The sequence below is a fragment of the Parus major genome, chromosome 5, assembly GCF_001522545.3.
Source record: "Parus major isolate Abel chromosome 5, Parus_major1.1, whole genome shotgun sequence".
NCBI classification, from domain to species: Eukaryota; Metazoa; Chordata; class Aves; order Passeriformes; family Paridae; genus Parus; species Parus major.
In genome coordinates, this window is record NC_031774.1 from 21,658,702 (window position 1) to 21,681,285 (window position 22,584).

Sequence of the window (22,584 nt, forward strand, 5' to 3'; positions counted from 1 at the left end):
GGCTTTGTCCACATCCTCTCATGCTGGCGTTTCACAAGTATTTCAGCAAACACATTTGCTTGCAGGAATGTTGGCAGATCAGCAGAATTTAGAGAATATCCAGGGCTGGGCCCAGCTGTGTTGTGAACTTGGGAGGTGCCTGGAGTGGGGAAAAGAGGCTGTGTAGCCATGTGTCATATGCCTCAACACATTTGGGTGGTGTCTGTGGAGCAGAGGGCAGGCTGGGAGACCAGTCCCACATAGAATAAATCTGCTCATGCATTGACAGAAAATAGTTATGTGAGTACCAGAAATCACGAAACAGAAGCACCAGTGCTGGATAGTTTATTTCACCAAGTGGGGAAACAGAATCTTTGTGAATGCCAGTGTGGTACAGGAGAGAGGTTGGGAACAGCATGGTTGCTCAACTCAGGGAGAAGCCAGAGTGGAAATCCTAAATCCAAAGTCAAAAAGGGTCACCCTACACTCATCCCATGCCAAGTGTATGTGAAAAGGAGACTTTGGCACACAAGAAATTATTTTTCTGATGAAAACCCAAGAAAACAGGACAATTTTGGTTTTAGCATGACTCTGATCAACACAGTAGTCTTGACTATGGGGAAAGCTTCCCTGTGCTCTGCACTCTGCTCACCCTGTCAGCTGGATGGAGCTCTTGAACACATCTGGGATCCTCTTGTAACCATGGCTTCTTTCTGGCTCCAATCAGAACCTGGAGAATGGAAGTGAGAATAAAGCAGGAAACAAACCTCACACTCGTTCCCTTGCTTCAGAATGAGACTTTCACACTCTGCTCTTCCTATTGGGACAGTGGAGTAACCAGGGAAACAGAAAGCATTTTGTAACCTCAGCGGAAACAAAAAAAATCCATGATTACTTTATTAGCCTAGTAATTAACCTTTAATCCTCTTTTACTCAATACACAGGGAACAAAAATGGTTGGGCTGTAGAGGCTGCAAGAAGCCAACTCATGGCAATGCTTGAGGGTTTATACTGTTTTGGGACTGGGAGAAATCACCCTGGCTATCTCCCCCCGCCACCCAGGGGGATACTGAAATGGCTGCCAATGCATGTGAGAAGTAGCTGATGAGGAGTTAGGGACTTACACATGTGGAATAGGAATTTGGAGTGGATGAGTTCCTCAGAAGTATCCATCTCGTTACACATGTTCAAAAGGATGAGACAGCTGAACACATCACTTTTTGGATTGTTTTTTTATGTGCTCAGAAGACTTGAGACAGACTCCTAAAGAAGGTATCTGGGCAGGTGGGTGAGTTTGGATGAGAAATCATATAGATAAATTCCTGAAGACTGCTGCTAAAAACCAAAGATGTGCCTGAACTGCTCTGGAGTCAACTTTGGATGACAATTAGGACTTCTGCTCTGTTTGTCTGTCAAGTTCTGTCTGCTGGCCACCTGGAAGCTGAAGGGATATATTAGCTCCTTATTTCTCCTCAAATCATTTCACAGTCAGCTACTAGTCAGGATTGCTTGTGGACAAGAAAACCTGTGCGTATGTAGGACCAGAGAAGGAATTAAATCTTCTACTCTGGAAGTGCCAAGACACATTTTCTTCCCTCTTCAGTAGTTTGAGCACTGCCCCAGCGCTTTTCCAAGCTGATCACATTCTAGACTTTGGGAACTATTCTCAGGCACCAGAGAGCCCAGCACCTGCAGCCCTTGACAGCCTTGCTGCTTGTTGGGGGGCCAGGTAGGGGAAGCAGAGAAAGAAGGGCAGTGGGGAAGTTTGGCCCAGAAGCTGTGTTTGGAGAGATGGCAGGGCTCCCAATTTCTGCTCACAGAATGCAGCCTCAGACAAGCTCACAGCATAAACTTTGGGCAGGCATAACCTGCTGTGCTCCTGTGCAGTGCAAATACCCCTTTGTAAGGGGAGGAGCACGAGTTCTTATACTGATTTGAAGCTGACTGGGGGGTCTAAGAGAAAATACTGAAATTGTCAGAGCTGGATCATCTCAAGTCCGCTGGCAACCCTTTACTATGGTGCATAGCTGGCATGGCTCTTGTGGAGTGGCATTTCAAATAGCTCAGAAGGTGTAGGTCCAGTCTCAGTGTCAGATACTGAAGGCACAGCATCTCTTTTACATCACACAGATTTTGTTTGAAGGTAGTTTTATCTAACACAAGGGCAAGTCTTACCCCTCCTGCACTGCAGAAACCCTGGGCTGAACCTGGTGACTCAGTCTAAGGCCAGGAGGGTGAAAACTGCTGCTGTCATGCATTTTCTTTCCAAACCAACACCTGCTCTGAGATTCAGTTCATAATCTGAGGCTATATGTTTTACTTTGAATGCTTTTGCCAGTAAAACCTGGACTTTTCTTCTTTGTCTTTGGACACTTACACTGAAGACATTTGAGACCCTTCTTGCAATCAGCAGAGGAAAGGAAGCACAATCCGCTTCATTGATTTAGCAGTTCTGTCTCTGTATGAGATGCATTACACCATGGAAACATCTGTTTCTCTCCAGTTAGGGACACCTTAGGGACAGCCAGCCAGTGCCAGCCTAAATATCAACATTGCAAGAGTCCAAAGCCAGGCAAGGGAATCTATCCTTGGTGTTTCACGTCCAGCAGTTGGCTGGGCCATGCCCTGGGATCTGGCATGAGCCATTCCCCAGCAGGATGGTGACCTTTGCCAGGTGAACAGGGCTGTGGCTGGGGATCTTTCACCCTGTAGTCTTTCAGGCTGCAGCTTCTCAAACAGGTTAAAGCCATAGGTAAGAAGCTGGGTTTAAGGGGAGGGAAATAGGACATTAATGGACTAGCCATGAAGAATATTGCTGGTTTAGTGTTCCTTTTATTGCTTCCAGAGGAGCATGAGATAATGCTCTGACTTGCTACAGGCTAAACAACATTGTGGGTTTTAATAGCTGTCTAGAAAGGACATTTCTCCTCAGATGGGTGCAGGCAGCAAAATTTGTGCCCCTCAACAGTGAAATATTTTTTTTCCGTTTGCTATGCTTAGTCAGAGCATGGGCATGTGATCCTTTGCTCCTACAGCTCTGATGGCTGTAGGACTATGCCAGTTTTTACCAGAGTAGGGAAATGAGAGCTCTTTCCAGCAGTTCCTCTTTCTAAAGGTTTGTCTTTCCTCAATTCCACTCATGTGAATTATCCCACATTACTGGACATTTCTGTGGCAAGGCTGGGGCACTTTTCTGTAACAGAAGAGGTTCTAGAGCACAAATGGATACCTTTCATTTATTTGCTGCTCCTTTTGGCTGCTTCACTTGCATATTTCTAGGTAACCTGTAAGTCTTATTGTGGATATCAGTGCTGCCATGACAGTATCTGTATGCTAGAAATCAGATCTGAGACAAAAACTTTTACTGCCTTTGTCAAATTATATGGATTTATGGATTATCAAACAAAATGTCAGTACTTGGACTTGTAGAAATTTCTGATTTCCTCTAGGTGTTTACCTCTTTGAGGAATACCTGCAGAGTGAGCAAAAACTCCCAGATGTTAACCCAGACCCTGCTCAAGCCCCTGCACAGGGCAGCAACTGCTGTGCCTCCATTCTGAGGGTGTGGGTCTGGTGCAGCCAGGGCACCACACCGTGCCCTGTGTTCCTGCAGGAGGGAATGCCAACAGCACCAATGCAGTGGGAGCCAGGCAGGGTTTCTCTGGTGAGGGAAGAGCAGGAATTTTAGGGAGTTGAGGATATTTGAGAAAACAGAGACTTCTCATTTCAGGAACAAACATGGACATAGCCCATATGTGCTGGTTTGCTATTTCAGTGAAGTCTTCTTTGTTCTTACAGCCTTTTAGCCCTGATCTGTCATCACTCCCACATCTTCAACTCTAAAGTCCTGAATACTCTTTCTAAAGTCCTTGGTTATTGGAGACTGTCCTCTGAGAGATGTCCCAATGGCAAGGAAGGGAAGCAGGAAGTGTGTGGCTTTAGGTGAAGGCAGAGCACGTGCGGTCCAGTGCACGGACCAAAGCACAGCATTGTGAGGTGTACTCCAGCCTTCATCCTGCCAGGAAATATCAGGGTTGCCCCTGTGGACAGGAGGTGGGAAATTACATGCCACTGCCCCCTTCATGGCCTGTCAAAGTCTGGACAAGCATGGGCAACAGGACAGTGAATGCCAAAGCGTCGTTCAGATGAAGAGCTGCCTGTGATCAAGTCCTTTTGATCAAGCTTGACATTGTTTGTTGAGCTGATTTGCATGCACCCCATAAATGTAGGAAATGAACCTCCACTACCAAAAGGTATTTTTGCTTGAAACTTGACACCAAGTGAAAGGGAAGAGAAAAGAAGTGAGTAACTTCCTCCCACTAGTCTAAAAATTGCACTGGCAAGCTTACAGTTGGCAAAAGACAGCAACGGATGCGACTGTATTTTTGCATTCCTATAAATTTAGAATGATTGGTCTAATTTAGGAGTTTACAAGCAGTTCCCTCATTTACATCAGATCTCAATACCTCATGCTTCTTTCCATTCCCTACTGCACTCCCTCAGTGCATGGACTATCTTCCTGCTCTCCATTCTCCTCTGGCCATCCTGAAGTCATTCAACTGGCAACATGAGGAAAATATTTACTGTCTTTATAAATGCGTTTGCATGCAAGCTGATATATAGAAAGAATTGTCTGGCCAAGGGAGTGATCAGCACATCCTCCATGGAACACCAGCATCGTGAACCACTGGCAGAGTCAGCCCAGAACACAGTCCTGGCCATTAGAGAGTTTGGGGGAATCAGGCAAAAGATGATTTACCATTAGTTTTAGATTCAAACAAAGAAAAGGAAAACTGCTCCAAAACTGTCCATACCCTTGACAGCTTCAGGGATGACATCTGACAGTTGTAATTTCCAGGCTGGTTGGATTTGCTCCCTTGCAAAAGACCTCTGTGATAGAGGTTCCCAGGCTACTGTGGGTGTAACCCACCCTTGTGCTTAGAGCCATTAACATGTGTGGCTGTGTCCTGTGACCGGCAGTGCTGCTGTGCTGACAGGAGGGCTGCTGGGGAGTCCAAACTGCAGGGCCAGGAGGATGCAAGCCAGCATGGGATGCTGGGACAAACCCCACTGCATTGTCCTGGATCCCACGTTGCTCCCAGACCAGACCAACTGCTGTATTTGTGGAACAATGGGAGCCCTGGGGACAATGTCATCTCCTGTTTGGAAAATGCTCTTGGATATTTGTCCCCCCTGGCATTAGCAGGGCTGCTATGGTTTCCAGACAAATGGACATTTTCATATGCCCCATATGGGGCTTGTAGAATTTTGATCACTCCTAGCCAGATGACCACTGGGTTCACTCCACTTATTTACCTCTCTGAAACAAAAATAAATTCTGGTTGTTTCTTCTTTTAAGACAGGCACAGCTTCTCAATTTTTTAATTTTTTTAAATTTTATTTTTTAGTTGCTGTTGGGATTTTTTTTGCGGAAATTTCTAAAAATAGGTCAGAATTCAGTCTTCACATAGTAGGAGGTTTGGAAAAACTCTAGTTGCACCAAGCACAATTCTCTTCTTCACTCTTCATCCCATGAGCATTCCGCTGACTGTGTCAAGAAATCAAGTGCTGATCAACCAACCACACCTTGTCCAGTTCTGGAGCCCCACCAGGCCCTAAGTGCACTTGAAAGACCCACCAGTGCTGGCACAGATCAGACACATCCAGCCATCTTCAGAAGTGGCACCGTGTCACAGTGCATCACCTTGAAATGTGTGTGAAAGTCTGCACCTCACACATGTGAGGGTGTTGGCAGGCTCCCTCACTGTTGCCAAAATCTCTGCAGGAGGGTGCTTGTTCTTCTAGCTCTAACAAAGCAAGCAGAAAATATTTCCTTTCTCTTCCTTCTGGCACTGCTGGAGGCTTCACAGTTAAGTTTCTGCTGCATTCATTCTTTCTCAAAAGAGGCTGGAAGCATGGAGGACATGCTGTATAGAGAAAACTGGAGGTAGGAGTAGTTTCATCATCTCCCAGCACTTAAGAAAATTTTGAATCTGGACCCACAGATGAACATTAGAGTTTTCTTTAAAGTCCTGAGCATCCCACTGACATAGCTGCAGATCTGTGGGGAAATCCAGCTCTGGATCCAGTTCAGGAAGACAGTGTGCAAGACATGGGCTCGTCTCACTCCCAGAGAGATACTTCCTCTGTTCACAGTTCCCTCTGAGCAGCGTGAAGTGAAACTCCCGTTTTCCCCCTGCAGTGCCTGCTCTGTTTCTGGGCTTCCATGCAAAACTTGTCTCTAGTGAATATGTTACAGTTGCTTGGGAAGGTTTATGTAGCCAGATCAGATGGAGAAATTGGCGCAGGCAGCAGGGAGCCAAAGAAGACAAGACAAGCTATAGACGGAATGTCTACTGGGAGATTAAATCAAATAAGGGAATTTATTTATGAAGGCAATCATCACAGTCATCACAGTATGTAAGAGAAGATTGAATTCTGAAGTCCTTATAAAGGAAAGAGGTGTTAGCAGCTCTCACTACGGAAAGGAAAGGGACAGGAGATCCCTGTCATAGTTTGGACTTGAAGACTCAGTCTAAATCCGTTCCTAATTGATATAAACCCTCTGAGGCTGAAGAATCATTGCATTGCTGGGAGATGACAGACTGTAGCCTTTTGCTTTCCTTTCTTTGTGCTCCTTAGGGCTTGCTAGGATATGTTTTGTTATCCCTTGAGCATGCTCTTGCCCTGCATTTATCAATGTCATTGCCACATTGAAGTTGCTACGGTCGGCTTTGGCAGCAGGAATAGACAGGAGCCAGCACTGCTGTTTGCTCCTGCTCAGCCTGGAGACAGGGATACTGCACCAGGTGGTGTCAGAGGCATGTGCACACACCAGAGTGAGCTGGCCCCCAAATTCAGCAGGACTGAGTCTGGGGTGGAAGAGAACAGGGCAAAGGCACCAAATTCTGACTGTTCCCAAGCTCACAGAATTGTGTTGATGTCAGTACTAATTAAGATTTTCCAAGGCCAGTTTGAGCTTTGATTACCAGCTGACAGGTATGTACTATTCCCCTTCTGGGATCTGTAGCTCCCTGCAAATCATCAAACTGTCTTCAGTCAGCTTTGGACCAGAGGAGTTTTGCCAGAGGCATCCTGCATCTGTTGCATCGTATACAGTACATTAAAACCATCTTTAATGCTCTTTATAAAGAAACCACAGTTGTTAGAGAGTCCTGAATGCTCAGCCCTCATGTACTTCCTTGCTGTGGAGTTATTTGCCTGTGTTACCCCCCTGTTGCTTTGAGACATGGTAGTACATAAGGCAGCTAATCATTTAAAGCTATATTCATCCTTCCTCTTGGAAAGCAATAGTGGCAGATACATAATGACACACTGGATCGAGGGGGGTTTGTTCAGTCCCATCTGTATTTTATCGAGTGGGAAATGCAGGGGGAATGTCTTTGTTCATTTGTCTTATTCAAACATGCCTATCACAGCCTCTTGATGTCCATACAATGATCAGGCAGGGGGGAGGGTGACGAAATTAGAGAGGAACAAATTGGTGACAGCCATCACAGGAGACAGCCCCTGCCAGTGCCTGATGGAGAGCTGCAGAGCCTGTTCCTCAGGGAAGGGCCACAAAGTGAGGCCACACTGGATTTGGGTGACTTACACTGCAGTGCCCAGAGCAACACGGGAGGGGAAGTGTGTGGCACATGCTGGGAAACACGGCTGCTCTACGTCTGTATTTTAAGTGGATGTAACGGGAAGGTTTCAACACACGTAGTTTATAAAACCCTAAAATGGGTATCAGTAGATGCTCTTGTCAGACATTCATGTCAGCAGCCTCTTTTCCTTTCTTAATCTAGGAGTTTTTCAAAACAAATAATTTTGGTAATTGGTAGGACTTTCCCATGTGACAGTATTTTAGGATTTATTAAGCATTGCAGCATCTTGAGACTCCATCAGAAAATGCAGTTGAGACTTCCCCTCCCATCCAGAGCTGCAAACTCTGCGAAAGGAGGTGGTTTTTGGAAAGGCTGCAAAGAGCCAGTGTCCAGTGTGGTGGGCTGGAATGAGGCTGGGCTGTTATTGCTGCACTAGTGCTCAGCAAGATCTCCTGTGAAGAGCCAGGCTTTACCACCATAGTTTGGCATTTCAAGCAGGACTCAGGACACAGCAGAGAGGTCCTTGTCCTGCCTCTCACCGACACAGAGCAGAGTGGTCATGCTTAGACTCAGCACAGTGATTACTGCTCCCATGGCTCCCCATCCTTTGTTTTATTTTGAAAATTATGTTCAATGCTTTGACTAGTTTCATTGTCATTTGCAAAGTATATGAAATTTTCCTGGATACACCAGGTGTCATGTTTAACATCCTGCTGCATGTTTTGATGTTATAAAAACAGAGCAGTCCCATACCAGCAGCAGATGATGCATTGACAGCAACAAATTGAAATGTTTCAACATTTTATACCCAGGGAAATTCATGAAGACGGTCTTTTCACTTTCACTCAGAATGACATCTCAGTTTCAAAAGTGAAAATTTCTCACAAAGTGAAATTTTACCTTACCATCATCCAGGTCTGCCCCTTTATTTATACAAGTTGTGAAAGCAGAAAGGCCACTTCTCTTTGTATCTCTCAAGCTTTAACAAAAGCAATAAGGTGCCCAGACATCACTGGAAGAACCATAAATGTCTTTGACAGACAGGCGGTGTTTCACTCATAAACCTGGTCTCGTGCCAAACCTTAATGTGAAAGCATGAGAATCTCAAGAAGGAATGGCATTAATTGGTATTTCCTGCATGGTCTGAAATCTCAGCATCTCCCCAAACTATGAAAGTGAGCAGACCACTCATATTGTCTGACATAAATAAAATATTGATGGGAAATGAATTTAAAAATGGCATCTTGCAAGTCAGATTGTTGAAAATCTATCCTTAAATTCATATTTTCAGCATGGCAAAACCTTAAAATATTTGCTTATTTTTGTAGTTCAAATTAAATACGGCTTTTAATCAGAATCCATTCCATTTATCTGAATCAGGAGGAAAGGAGGAACTAAGCTCATATTTTAGTCATTTGTAAAAGAAGAAGTCATAAAAATATTTTTCCTGACTTTATCTGCTGGGTAAGCAGAACAAAAGAAAAAGAATTGTTTCCTGGAGCTCCTGTGGTCACACAAGTTTTAGAAACAGGCTGCTCTGATATCACAGGAATATTCTTTAGATTTCCTTTTTCAATCTGATCTATACCCATTATTTTAATTGATGTGATCAGGAAGTGTGTGGCATGGCAGCAGCTTGGTTGGGATAAGAGTAGATTTGAAAGCTCTTCTACACAATCAGAATTTCTTATTTGTACTGATCTAGCCTGAGTCTGTTCCAGAAGGAGAATTTTTCCCCCAGAAGTTCTAATATTTCCTTCCACCCGGCCGGTAAAATCATGCGAGGAGCTACTTTCCAAAGCCCAGGCACAGTATTCAAACATACAGTGTTCAGAGCCATATCTGAGTGTCTTGAAAGACCAGCAGTATTTCCATCCAGAGAGAGAAGAGATTCAGGGAGTGAATTCATTTCCATTGCTGGTGGAGATCAGAGGCCCCGAGTTTCGTACATCAGTTTTCACAAGCTTAATTTTACTGACTTTCTTGCGGTTATTCCTGATTTACGACAACAGGAGATTAAAATGAGGCTTAGGGAGGATAGCTTCCTGCTGAAATCCCCAAAGAGACCAGATCTTGCATTATTTCACATCAGAGTAAACGATTCCTTTGGACAAAAGAAACCCATGAAAGAGATAAATATCCGTCCAAATGCTAAGACAGATGGGTTCCTTCAGAGCTTCCTTACTAATCAAATACATCAGTGCCCCCTTCAGTAATGTGATGGGCCATTTAATGTGGGTTATATTTCATGGGGACTGGGGAAGAGGGTCCAGGAGCAGCCTCCCTGTCGATGGGGATGGCCATCCTGATGACCTGGAGAGCTGCTCCATGCAGGTATTCTGTACCAGGAGTTTGTCTTCTTTCCTTCCTTCCTTCCCATCAAGTCCTGGCATGGCTGTACAGACAGACAAGAGAGTGAGAATCCACTGCAGAAAGAACAAGTTAACAGTAGAGAAACTGTCAGGAGTCAGACATTTGTGGTTAAGACGCAGAGAGGGTGAAAATCTGGTATGTGCCATTTGCAGAGATGCTTTATTTTGGAGAACAAATAGAAAAAAGACATTTCAGGCCTTTGCAGAAAAAGCCAGAACAAGTGAATAGACCTTGGCAGTACAGTTCCCCCCCCAAAACGAACAATGGAAAGTAACAAGGGCCTCAGGACACTATTAAGAATTAAAAATAACATCTAGCAGAGCTGAACCTGGCACTCTCCTGGCATTTGGCACATGCAGCTCACCAGCAGCCGAAGGGTGCAGCGCTACCCTGCAAACCTACACTGGTCAGAGCCCTTGGCTGCAGGGGTGAGCTGTGGGAGCTGAGCAACATGAGGCAGAAATTAAGTTAGCAAGTACAATCTTGGGATAATTCATACTGATGGGCAAAAAGTGCATTTTCCATCCTGTGCTTCCAGTACTTTTCTTCCGTGTTCTCTTCAGGATGGATTAGAGCTTGTTTGAAGCTTTTTCATGAAAAACAATGCAAACACAAGTATCCATTCTTAAGGTTTGGATGAAGGTGGGGACTTCTTAGACATACTCTGAGCAAGAAGTCTGGATCAACCTTCTCTGGTCCCAGAGAAGGCTTTAGCCTCTGGCCATTCTCAAGAGAGCACACCCACCCTAGTTTTGACCTTCTGAGACATGACAAACTTCTCATTAAGCTGTTACCAAATCCCTCAGATGATTTAGGATATGGCAAACAATTATTTTTCTGGCAAGAAAAGATTACACAAGAAAAATCTTACCCTGCTGTCGTGACCTGATGAAGAGATGACCATATGAGAGCTGTCTAGAGCTCATGCTGCCTCAGAAGCTGCTCATCCCCTGGGATGTGCTCATATTGGATGTGCCATCTGGAGTGCTCATACTCCTGCACTACTGCCAGGGTCTATTTGACCCCTGACAAACCAGTCTTCTTCTGCACCTTTGTAGCATCTTCTGCACCTTCAGACTCTCTGTCATCAGCTTCACCACAGTCCTCATGGCCTTCAGGCCTGGCAGTCTGGCACTTGTAATACAACTTGTTTAAGACTGTAAGACTGACAGCAGCCAAAAACACCCTGTCTCCCCCACCCTGGCACTGAGCACAGCCCGAGTGGGCTCTCCCATTGCCATCCCCCAGCTGAGGGTGCTGCCCCTCGGGATGCCTCCTCTGGCACCCAGCTGCCGAACAAAGGGGCAGTGCTATGACAGGCACCGAGATGCTGCAGCAGGCAGACTGTCATCTGGATCTACTTTGTTCGGGAAAACCACTTAGTTTACAAATATTTGTATTTAAATTCTTTTCTGCCCACTTAATTCAAGCCTGTGCTGCAAAAAAGAAAGGAAACCTTCCTTAGAGAAAAGCAAAACACAAAGGCGAGGTGGAGGGAACTGCTCATTCACTAATACCACATTTTCCAGTGGAAATAATTGTCTCTCTTCATGTTTGACAGTAATCTGCAGTCCCAAAATAAACAGGGCTCCTCTCAATTTTGCTTCAGGGTATTTCCCATCTGTCAGAGGGGAGCAGGAGATCGCAGACAGCTGTGGCAGAGGTGCAGCCTGCTCGACTTTGTACCCCTCACTTTCACCTCAGAGGATTATGGAGGAAAAGGCTTAACATCTTCTGTTGGCCATCAGGGCAGACACACAGATTGCTCCCTCATTAGCCAGTGGAAAGCCAGGACTGGGAAGGGAAGGAAAAAGCAATAAGCTTTGGATAGTGGTACGGCCCTCTGAAGGAGCAATGTGGGCTGAAATGCAAATCATCGAAACATACACGGGACCGTGTGGTCCTTCAGTACGGGGGCTGACCTGATGAAAGGTTCATCTGTTTTGGCCCCTCTGAGACCTGCATAATGGATGCTGAGGAAAGGACAAACAAGGCAGATTTCAAGCACGTATTTCCAGACTTCCAGCAATTTAATATCCTTGTGTTTAATAGCTCTAAATAATTTTTTCCCCTTTAATTTAGCCTCTAGTAAGTACATTATTTATATCCAAACATCCTGTGACAAAGAATTCCATGGCTTAACTCTAGGCTGGATGAAGAAATACCTCTTGGTGTTTTGATCCTGTCACTAGCTTTTTCTAAGTCTCTCCCATTCTAGAAATGGAAGATTTGGAGATTAACCCAGGTCAACCATTATTGTTTTTAGCCCTTGTCCTATGTTCCCTCGGGCTTCTCTTTTCAGTGATGGAGGACATAACATTTCATAGCAGGGTCTGTAGGTGACTTACTTGGTGGGAAGTCAGGGGGCTCAGTCAGGGGACCCCAGTTCAGTACATACACAGATCATACTGGTTTACACACACTCTAATTTTGGGGGTTTGTCCTCATTGTTGTTTTCCTTATTTAAATTTAAAAGTAATTTTGAACAGAAAGTAAATAGATGCATTTCCACGATGTGAAGAAATTCAAAAGTTACCACCTTTCTCTGTTTTTTGTTGTTTGGTTGTTTTGTTTTTGTTTTTTTTTGTTTAGTGGTTTGCATTTGTGTTTTGGGGTTTGTTTTTCGGTTGGGCTTTTTTTGAGGCTGGTGACAAGATCTGTTTAGTGAAAAGGACTTCATCTCCAAGTAATGGCACTTCTCCCTGCAAGATGAACTGGTTCTAAGGCTGTGGTCAAAGCTTGGCTTTCTCCAGACTAGCCGTCAGGGGATACACAACAGGCAGAAGGAAATAATCATGCAGTCCCAAAGGGTTCCTTAACACATGGAGGCTCAGACAAGGCGATCAGGTTTTGGGAATAATGACTGGGAGAATGTTGGCAGGGAAGGAGATGCTGACATCTGCACCATGTGGCTGACAGACCAGAGACAATTCAGGTCCAGCAAAGAGCAAAAGGCTTCCTATAAACATAAAATAAAATCTGCGAAGGCAAGGAAAGGATTCCACTCTCAGGCTCTCTGGGGATCTTCTCAAGAGAGCACTCAAGACCTTTTCAGATTTTGAGCTGTTGTTTGATATTTGATGTAAAACTAAAGGTACCAAACTCTTTCAGAAAGCATTAGGAGAAGCAAAGACTTTTCATTTATTGCCTGAATGCATCAGGACAGGATTAACTGGGAAGAAAATTTGTACCTACTAGGAAGGGGAAACCTTCCCTAAAAAGGTTTTTGTGACAGTCTTGCACTGTGGGATTTGACCTCCTGAGAATACGTATGAGCTGCCTGCAGCTATTGAGGGGCCTTGGGCTGTCAGCAAGACCTGGAGAAAAATGTTAGCTTGCTGAAGGCTTAATTCTTCCTTTCTTCTACAGAGAGAAGAAATCATCAAAGAAAAAATGGATATTCAAGTCAGATAGGGGAGGCCTGCAGATAGGCAGCATCCCAACAAACTGCTGAAGGGTTCTCATTTCTGAATCCAGCCAGGAAGGTGGAGATTTTTTTGCCACTTTAAAATGCCTCCTTTCCTGTGGCCTTCGGAAGTGGTGGCCTATGAGGGGTGATGGATGGGTGTCATATAGGACAAGAGGCTCAGCAGTAAAAGGGAAGCCTAGAGGAACCTTGTGGCTTCAGTCACAATTTCCTCCTACATCTGGCTCAATGCAGAGTCACAATCAGATAAAAGAGATGAGAAAGAGACAGCAAATGAACAAGGTTTCTGGATCACAGTTTACCCACCCTTAGGGGCAGCTGTTAGTTAGCACTAGTCATAACCCCAGTGTTGTGGTAAATACTGCAGCAGCTTCTTGCAGAGGGTACAGACTGCCTGCAGTAACTACAGGAGCCTTAACAGCGCCATCACAGAGCTGCAGCTACAGCTGAGCGGAAAGCTTGGGGTGTTTTTAACATTAAAAAAGTAAAAATTTCATCTGAATTGTTGTTAGCATTGAAAATATTTATCTTTTTTCTGGCTTATGTGTTTGTCACTGTATTACCTAATGAGAGCTGCACTGAGAGTTCTTCATGTCCACACAGCTCTACAGATGAGATATCCCTCTACTCTGGGATGAGACTACAGATTCCATGATGCCCTTACAGAAAGCTTTGATGATGAGTAACTGAAAACGTTGACTCTAAAATATGAAGAGGGACTTTTGATAGGTCAATAAACTTCCTACTGCAATTTTTACTTTAGGAAAAATGCCTTAGTTTTGGCTGAAAATCCAAAACTTCATTTGTTCAGACATTTTCCTTTCTAAAGAAAATTTGAAATTGTCCAGAAATGCACAGGCAAGAATTTTCAGGAGAGCTAGTGTTTGTTAGAAAATAAATTAATATAAGGAAGAAAAAAATAAAAACACAGAAGCCTTTCTGTAAGCAAACAGAGGTTTTCTGCGCACACACATATGAAAAAAAAACCAAAAAACCCCTTTATAAAATATTTCCCTATTTGAGCAATGTTATATTTTGACAGTTGTAATTATAATGGCCTGCAGCCTTTGACTTTTCCTTCATGGAGCCTTTGCTGCTAATGCAGAACTGATTTAGGGTCTGGGGTCCCTTCCAGCAGCTGACTCTTATTAGATCTTGTTTCCGGCAGTAGGAGTGAGTCGTAAATGACCAGGTAGCCCAAGACAGGCAGGAGGAAGCCTCTCAATGCACAACTCGAGCACAGAGAGGAATGGTAACTTAGGTCAGCTCAAGGAGAAACACGAGCACAAGGTACTGTCTTGGTTTCCCAAAGTCCAGTGGATGTAGATGACTTGGGCTTTATAAGACAGGTTTGATGGAAGTAGCTGGCACCCCTCTGACTTGAAGCCTTCTGAGATCAATTTGCTTTTTGATTCTGGATAAAGTCCCAGTTACGAGTCCTGCCTTGTGCCCTGTGTTGCTGGTGTAGGAACACGTGGCAGTGGGAATGGCAGTCACACCATGCCTCCTGCAGTATTTGGTTTATCTTTCCCTCCTCTGCTTTTGCTTTGACAGCACCCTGCACCCCAACACCCACACCCACACACCCACACACCCACCCACACACACACACACCCACACACACACACACACACACACAGAGTCAGCCCTCTTTGGGTAGCATGGGACTTCCTGATGCTGTTGCCGTGCATCAGGCAGAGGAAGGAAGATGAACTGAGTAAAGATCATAGGTGCCTGCCCTCTTTGCAAATGGTGTTTGACCTGAGCCTTTAGTGCTGAGCTCTGCCCCTGACTGATGGCAGGAGCCTGGGAGTGCTCTGGCCTCAGGATCTGTCATGCCCATCCCTCTCAGATAAGCTGGTTGCTGACATTTCCTCACTGCGGCTCAGGAAAAGGAGGTTTCTGTACCCTCTTGGGCTGAAGGGTTTCAGACTTTAATGACTCGAGTCTGTGGAACAGAAGCAATAAAGATGTGGGAGAGAAGGAGGGGAAGCAAACTCTCTCTCAAAGGTACCAAAGTGTGTAACACCTCGTAAAGCAGTGGGAACTGGAGCTCAGAAAGTTATTGGAATCAAGACTTTCATCTCCTGTCAATAAAGCGTTATCAGCACCGAGCCCAATTTTCAGCTCTTAATTCCAGATGTGCACATTGGAACTTCATGCCTCTTCTCATGCTGAAACCTGCAGTTAAGTTCAGGCCCCAGGGCAGATGGAAGGTAAACTAGAAGAGTCCTTTCCACTTGTGTCCAAATTCCGGAGTGTTAGAGTATGCCCAAGATTTAATCCCTACTTTCCTAGGTTCCAGTCAGGACAAAGGGCTGTGACCTTTCAATGTTCCCCTGATGAGAGGGAGCTACATGGCTGAATTAATAGGAAAGGCCATGAGCTATGGCTTCTTTCAGGTCTAGAAAGAGAGAAGCCATTCAATTTCCTGGACAATCTGAAGCCTTTCAGATGGAAAATTATTTGAACAAAGGCAACTGGCTACATCTTCTCTCCAGAGGGATCATAGTACAGACAGAATTGAAACCATACATTTACATAGTATTGCGGCATAGTCCAGAAGAGGTGGGGACAACACCTCACAGTCTTTGCTGCCTTTTATTCATGCTTCCATTGAGTGTTGGTGGAAACTCAGCCATGACAACTGGAAGGCTGTCCTGCTCTTTCCTTCAAAACTCATCCTGCAACTCAGTCCTGAGAAGCCAAATGTCAAAAAAACCATAAAACTTTCAGAGCTGAAAGTTTCATGCCAGAAGGTGGCAAATATTGTCACCATTGGACTACAGGTGAGGACCATGAGGATGGGAATAATCTGGTACTGTTCAGCTGGGATAATGGAGGTTGTATCTAATCCCCACTGTTTCTAAAAGTAGCAATTTATTGCCTGATTTTTTTCACCAGTAGTTGACTACATTGTTCCATGAGGGTTAGCTGTGTTCTCACAGCAGCAAGAAGGATACCCCACCTGCTTGTGCCCTGCCTTACTTTAGAGAGAGGGTTTGAGAGATGTGCAACTCAGGTGGGAATCGTGCAGTGTTCATTGATAATAGTGACATTGACATGTTCATTGACAAAATATACCACTTGTCAAAACTGTGCAAAACATGCCCATCAGCTCTGCCTCTGGAGACTTCAGGGCACACTTTGGCTCTCTACTGACTGTGCTTTGAGATCTGTGCTTGAAGTCACAACAAAAGCAGACAAAATCTCAGTGGGCCAAGGATAAGAGTTGCATAAGGCACTTTTGGCAGCCACCTTACATGATAAGATAATTAAATGTAGTAGCTTTTGGGGTAAATGAAAAAGTAGTACTTTTTTCTTTTAGTCTCAATTATATATTTGCCAAGGAACAATCAGAGAACAAGCAGCTCCCTTCAGTGGCAGACAGCCATATTTTTAGAATCAAGCACACAGGGCGTTGAAGATATTCCTGTACAAAATCCATCCAAAATTCTCAGGGAATAGGGAAAAAAGGCAAAGGGAGAAAGGATAAGAAGGAGAAGATGACAGAGAAATTCCTCTTGTGATTTGCAGTAAGTCTTCATGTTCAAAGTGAAAGCAATAGAAACACTAAACATTTTATAGTGCAGCTTCATTTGTTTAGGCTTCCCTACTGAGCATTAAATTTTATGGTGCTTTAAAGAGTGCCTGATAGTTTTGTAAAGCCCTGCATTAAACACACACGTACACACACATGTGCATGCGCACACGGAGCTTTAACAACCTCAGCATCCTGTAGTGGCCCAGTACATTCTAATTTTACACTGTGAACTTAATGCAAGGCATCAGAAAACACCTTGCGAGGAGAGAAGTGTTTGATGTTGGAAAGGAGTGAGGAGCAGACGGAGAGAGTTTGGAAGGAGGCAAACAAGGGCCAATGGAGCCTTGTTCTCTGCAGCCTCCTGAGAGCCTGTTCTCATCAGTGAAGCAGCCAGCCTTGTGTGTGTTATCCACACACATGGGAGGTTTGTCTATCCCTGGGTTGTCATCACATGGGTGTGCCTTGCAGCCAGTCCTCCCCACGCAAACAGACGTTTGTGCTGGTCTGCAGCGAGCAGCGTGGAAGGCGCAGTTGTGCAGCAAAGCATGGGGCACACAGAGAGCACCAGGTGGGGAGCATGCTCTGTTGACAGGCTATCAGATAGATGAACACATTATCTGGACACCAAGGAGACTCACAGGAGCTGGCCTGGCTTCCCCTGCACCCAGATGTATTTGGATTTATTGGAAGGAACTAGCACCCTTCAAAGGATTTCCTTTCATGTGCCCCACACCACACACCCTCCATACCTTCTGCCAAAGCTGTGATGGACTTCTCATGTGATGAGACAGAGTAATGAGGGAGGTCTTAAGCAGGTCTCAGGCTCCAAAAACTTCAAGGATATGCTTCAGAAGGCACTGAAGAACTGTGCTTCCTTGGAAACACCTAATCCCCTTCAGATGAGAAGCTCCAACCTGTGTGACCCCGGAGCCATGAATCACCCACAAAAGGCTTGACTCTCAGCATGCTTGATTGTCAGCCTAGCAGTGGAAAAAGGGCTTTCTTTATGGTTTTCACTCAGGAGCATTCTGTCTGCTTAGGATTTCAGAGGAAGACGATTTATCAACAGCTTTTTCTACTCCAGCTTCTCTCTATGACACTCTGAGCTTCTGACTGTGACAAGAAGACAAATGTCAAGCTGTGGGTACAGATAATGCCATGCTGCCAATCATGGGTTGTTTCTTGAACTCTAGTTCTCCCAGAAAACTCTGACAAATGGGAAGGTGTTGGTCCAAGCAAGCAGAGTTGTTTGGTTTTTTTTGCAGTGTATCTACTGTTGTACATGTTTCTAAGAAGAAAGAGACATGGAAATGTCTGCTGTGAGAACCAAGTGTTTTTTTCTGGCACTAGCTGCAGGTTACCACTGCCTTGTGAAGTTGCAGCTTAAGAAGCAGCTCTTCACAAGATGTCACTCTGTGTCTCATGGTGGTTGCACAGCAATTCCTGTAGCATTGTGTATATATACAGCTGTGGTCTTCTGCACATACTGCTGTGGTCTTCTGCCATACTCAGCAACAGAGAAGAATTGATAGCAGAGCCTTATGCACCTGCCGTACAAGACCATGGAGGGCTCTGGCCACCAATCTGGTCAGGGGATGGCCCACCCTGAAGCCTAATATGTGGAGGGGAAGCGTAGGTGTAGATAGTCCATGTGCTGCCATATGGACATCTTCTGATGTAGCAAGGGGTGGGACGGGGAGAACGGCACAGGAGTGAACTGGGAGCATGTTTTTCTTTCTTGTTTTGCTTCACAAGTTATACAACCACTTCACTGAGATCACAGGCTGGCCCTCTTACACACACCAATGCTCATCTGCATTGTAGCTTTTTATACTCCATTCCTCAATGCCAGCATCTACCAACTAGCCTTACCAAGCCAGCCCAGGAGTCCAGACTCTTCATCCCTCCTGTGTTTGGCTCCTTCAAAAGGCAACCAGAGCATTTTAATGCAGTTTCAGCTGTGCATTGTGCCCAGCCAAGATACCAGCTGCTCTTCAAATCTGCCACCAGAAATCACTTGAATTTTTAACAAAACAAGCAACAGGACAGTGAATTCAAGGAGGGTTTTTCTTCCTCAAACACATCCTAAGGAGAAGAACCCAAAGACTCTATGAAGGTCATGTTCCCTGAAAACCATGTGCTTTAGGCAAGGACAGTCAAGGGATTTTCAAGTTAATTTCCTTGGCTGTGCTTGCAACTAAAGAAGTTAAAGGTGAAATTTAAATAGACAAGATGAGTTATATAGATTTAGAACATGCATGTTCTGTATTTTGTAATACAGCATTTGCTATATTTAGGGGAGATCTCCAATAGCCCAGTAAAAGTACTTAATACCTAGTTTCTAGTGACTCAGTTATCTTTGATTTTAATTGTGTAGTAACAGTAAAACAGCAGTACGCCCGAATTATCCATTAAAAGTTGTATTTTGAGCACCAAGAGAGAGATATCGCACGCAGAAGGAGTCATGCTGCGGTGACACAGTGTGGGAATGTGCCTTATCACCCTTTCCCCATGCAGTCTGACTCGGACTGAATTGGCACTGGTGTGCTGGCTGGATCCTAACTCTAGGGAAAAGCAGATTTTGAAACCAGGACCAAGCAAACTGGGATCAAGACCTGGGTTATGAGCAAGGAGAAATTAAGCCAGGCTAATTAGCCCTGGGGTCTACCTCCAGTGTAAAACTGTCTCCACACAAACAAAACAATTCAGCCTCACCAAGCAAGCAGCCTGAGCCCCATGTCCATGCCACAGCATGGGAAAGCACATATCCTGGGTCAGTCCTGGCTCTCACAACAAGCCTACAGCAAAGATCATGCCTCTCAAGAATCCCATTTGGCTGCTCCCCTTCCAGACTTTATTGTCTTTGGGAGCCCACCACAGGCCAGTACAAATGATGCAGATAGGAAACTTTTAGAAATATGCTTCTAATTATTCAGGTACCTGGTCAAGAGTCTCATACTTTTACTTGTGGTACAAATGACTTGTCTTTTTCTTGGGGCCCTCTCCTTTTCTTCTTTCTCTATTTCTTAGTCTTTCCTGTGAAAGAGAACTGGGGGGGCTGTTTAAACACCATTAAAGCCAACTACTTCTCACAAAATATATGCTTGCAGGAATAACCCCATTGCACTGGGGACAAATAGATCCTGGTCCCAGAGCTGTCATCACAACCAGATGCTTTGTACTGTGTCTCTGAATGGATTTGTCCCAAGGTGAATACGGTAATGCTTTAAAGTATTGCATTTGTTAAGTATTCTGTCAGGAGTGTAAATCAGAACAGGTCAGCATCATTTCTGCTGGACAGGCAGGATCCTAGCCGGGTCCTAGGGCCTCACAAATGGCAGTCATGGGGACTGAACATCATACCACGTCCCCTCCTTGTTGGTGAGGAGGAGCTCAGGCCCAGCTCATGGGAAAATGTTCCCCTGCTAGTGCTCATGAGCCGTGCTGGGATCATGAATCCAGATATACAAACAAAGGTAAGGGCTGCAATCCTACTAGTAATGACAGAAACAAAGCAAAACAAAACAAAGGCCGTGGGATCACTAGCATAATATGTTTTCTAGATAGTTCCTCAAGGTCAACTTGCACAAATTTAGTCATCCTTTGAAGGACAGTATCTACTTCTTGTGAGCTTGTGCTTCTTCTGGAAACCAAAGCAGCATGGGCACCCAAGTATTTCAAGTCTGGCAAAGCCAGTCTGTGCCTAAACTTCCCCGCATCATTTAAAGTTCAGGATTCTTTCTGGGCACTACCAGAAAGAAAGCCACAAAATCTGAACTCTCCTCAAGTTTGGGAGTACTCAGATCCCTGCATTCACTTCGGTTTCCTCTCTGGCTTTGTCTGGGAATGTTTGTGCCAGCAACCTACAGAAGAAAATGAAGTCCATTGCACACAGATGCTTGGCCAGCTCTCAGTAATGAAACACGTCTTTATCGTCCACAATTTTTGATTTAAGGAAGGGGCAAAACTGCCCACAGTGTGCAGAGAAAATAAAATATATAAAAAAAAGAAGCAAGCCTCAGTGCTTAGGTTGTGAAATGCAGCTTCCTCGGGACAATAAAGACGTGTTTCATTATGGAAAGTGGCCGACCATCTGTGTGTTTTTGCCTCGTATCCCTCAGATCTGGGAAGTAACAAGGCCAGTTTTGCACTCACTTCGCTGACTGTAACTGTGCTGACGTGTCTGACTTTGTAAACATTGCCAGCATTTTTGCAGGGAAGAGCACATGCCTCCCACTCCTCTGGGCACGCTCCTCCCGAGGGGCGCGTGGAGCCCTGCCGCTTCCCTTCCTGCGGGCAGAGACATTTGGCATGTCATCTGTCTGTTATGAGCTGCTCTGAAGGACTGTTCCCTGTGTGACTGGCAGCCTCTGGCATGGCTGAAATCATCTCAGAGGAGTGACACACATTCTGTTTGCAGGGCGAGGCGTGACACCCTACCTTGGGACGAAGCAATGCTAGACAGACGGTGCTGTGCCTCCATGCATGCTGCTCCACTGTTTGCTCTGATCAGGCTGGTTTTCAAACAAAGGCTTTCTGGACAGATGTAGGTGGAGCTGGATGCTTCCTGTCTGTACACAGTGTATGGCAATGGCAGCTAAGGTGACCCAGTTGCCCCTTGTACCCCAGGCACTGCTGCCTGGTCATTGCCTGGCCCTTGCCTCGCTTGCTGACACTGCCCAGCAAGGCTTCTGCTTGAAGTGAGACTTTCTGGGCTGTGGATGCTTCTGCCTGCTCCCCTGGGAAGCCTTTGCTTGGCTGCTTGTGCTAAGGAGTAGAGTAAAAGGACTCCACATAGGAAAATATTGTGCTGCCCTCTCAGAGGCTGCTTTTTCATAACAGCCACTGCCCCTGACCTGTGGGGACTTGCTGGAAAAGAATAAATGCCCCCACCGTGATCTCCAGCCAGAGCCATGAATTCTTAGCCAGACAGAACTTGTGTGGTTGCAGCAATGGGCAGGGTGGTGACAGAGAACGGTGCCATGAGAAGGAATGGGAAGGCTGATTTTTGAGTGAAGAGTGGGATGAAATGGAGGGAGAGGTGTCCCAGGGCTGGCTCCATTTTGGGATCAGGTTATTCTTGACATGGAAGATTTCACCTCTCATATCTCACCTGTTTGAGGCCAAACCATTAGGCAGATCATTGGCTTTTACATTTTTAAGCATATCCTTTTATGTTCCTGGCTCACTGTGCAGTCTATATGCCCATCTATCTCTGATGCTTCTTATGGCTATCCAAGTGCCAAGGGTGCCACTGGTTAGGCAAATACTGTTCCAGTTTCAGAAGAGACAGAGCTCTGGGAATAGTAACAGTTTATACCTACCCAACATGATTGAAGATGTACCAAAATCCACTCAGTCTGCTCCAAAAGCCATCAAAGACAGCATAATGACTCCAGCTGTGACCACCAGCCTTCAGATCAGGTCCTAAATGAAGCCATGTGAACTATATGTGGTCAGAAGAAAGAGAGCTGTAAGTGCATAATGTGGCAAAGATATGACATTTTCTAAACAGCAGGTGAACTTATTCAAAAAAGGAGAGGAGACTCGAGGAGAGGAGACTCGAGGAGAGGAGAGGAGAGGAGACTTGAGGAGAGGAGACTCGAGGAGAGGAGAGGAGACTCGAGGAGAGGAGAGGAGACTCGAGGAGA

The 22,584-nt window shown here is 45.2% G+C and overlaps 1 long non-coding RNA gene across 2 annotated transcripts in view; it reads right to left on the reverse strand.

Moving 5' to 3' along the window:
* LOC117244587 overlaps positions 1–18,033 on the reverse strand; it is a 51,625-nt gene extending 33,592 nt beyond the window's left edge. For both annotated transcript variants that reach the window (XR_004497973.1, XR_004497972.1), the window contains exons 1-2: positions 17,683–18,033; positions 632–709 (exon numbers count right to left, since the gene is read on the reverse strand). This is a non-coding gene — a long non-coding RNA (uncharacterized LOC117244587). The remainder of the gene's footprint in view (positions 1–631; positions 710–17,682) is intronic.
* Positions 18,034–22,584: the final 4,551 nt, after the last annotated feature.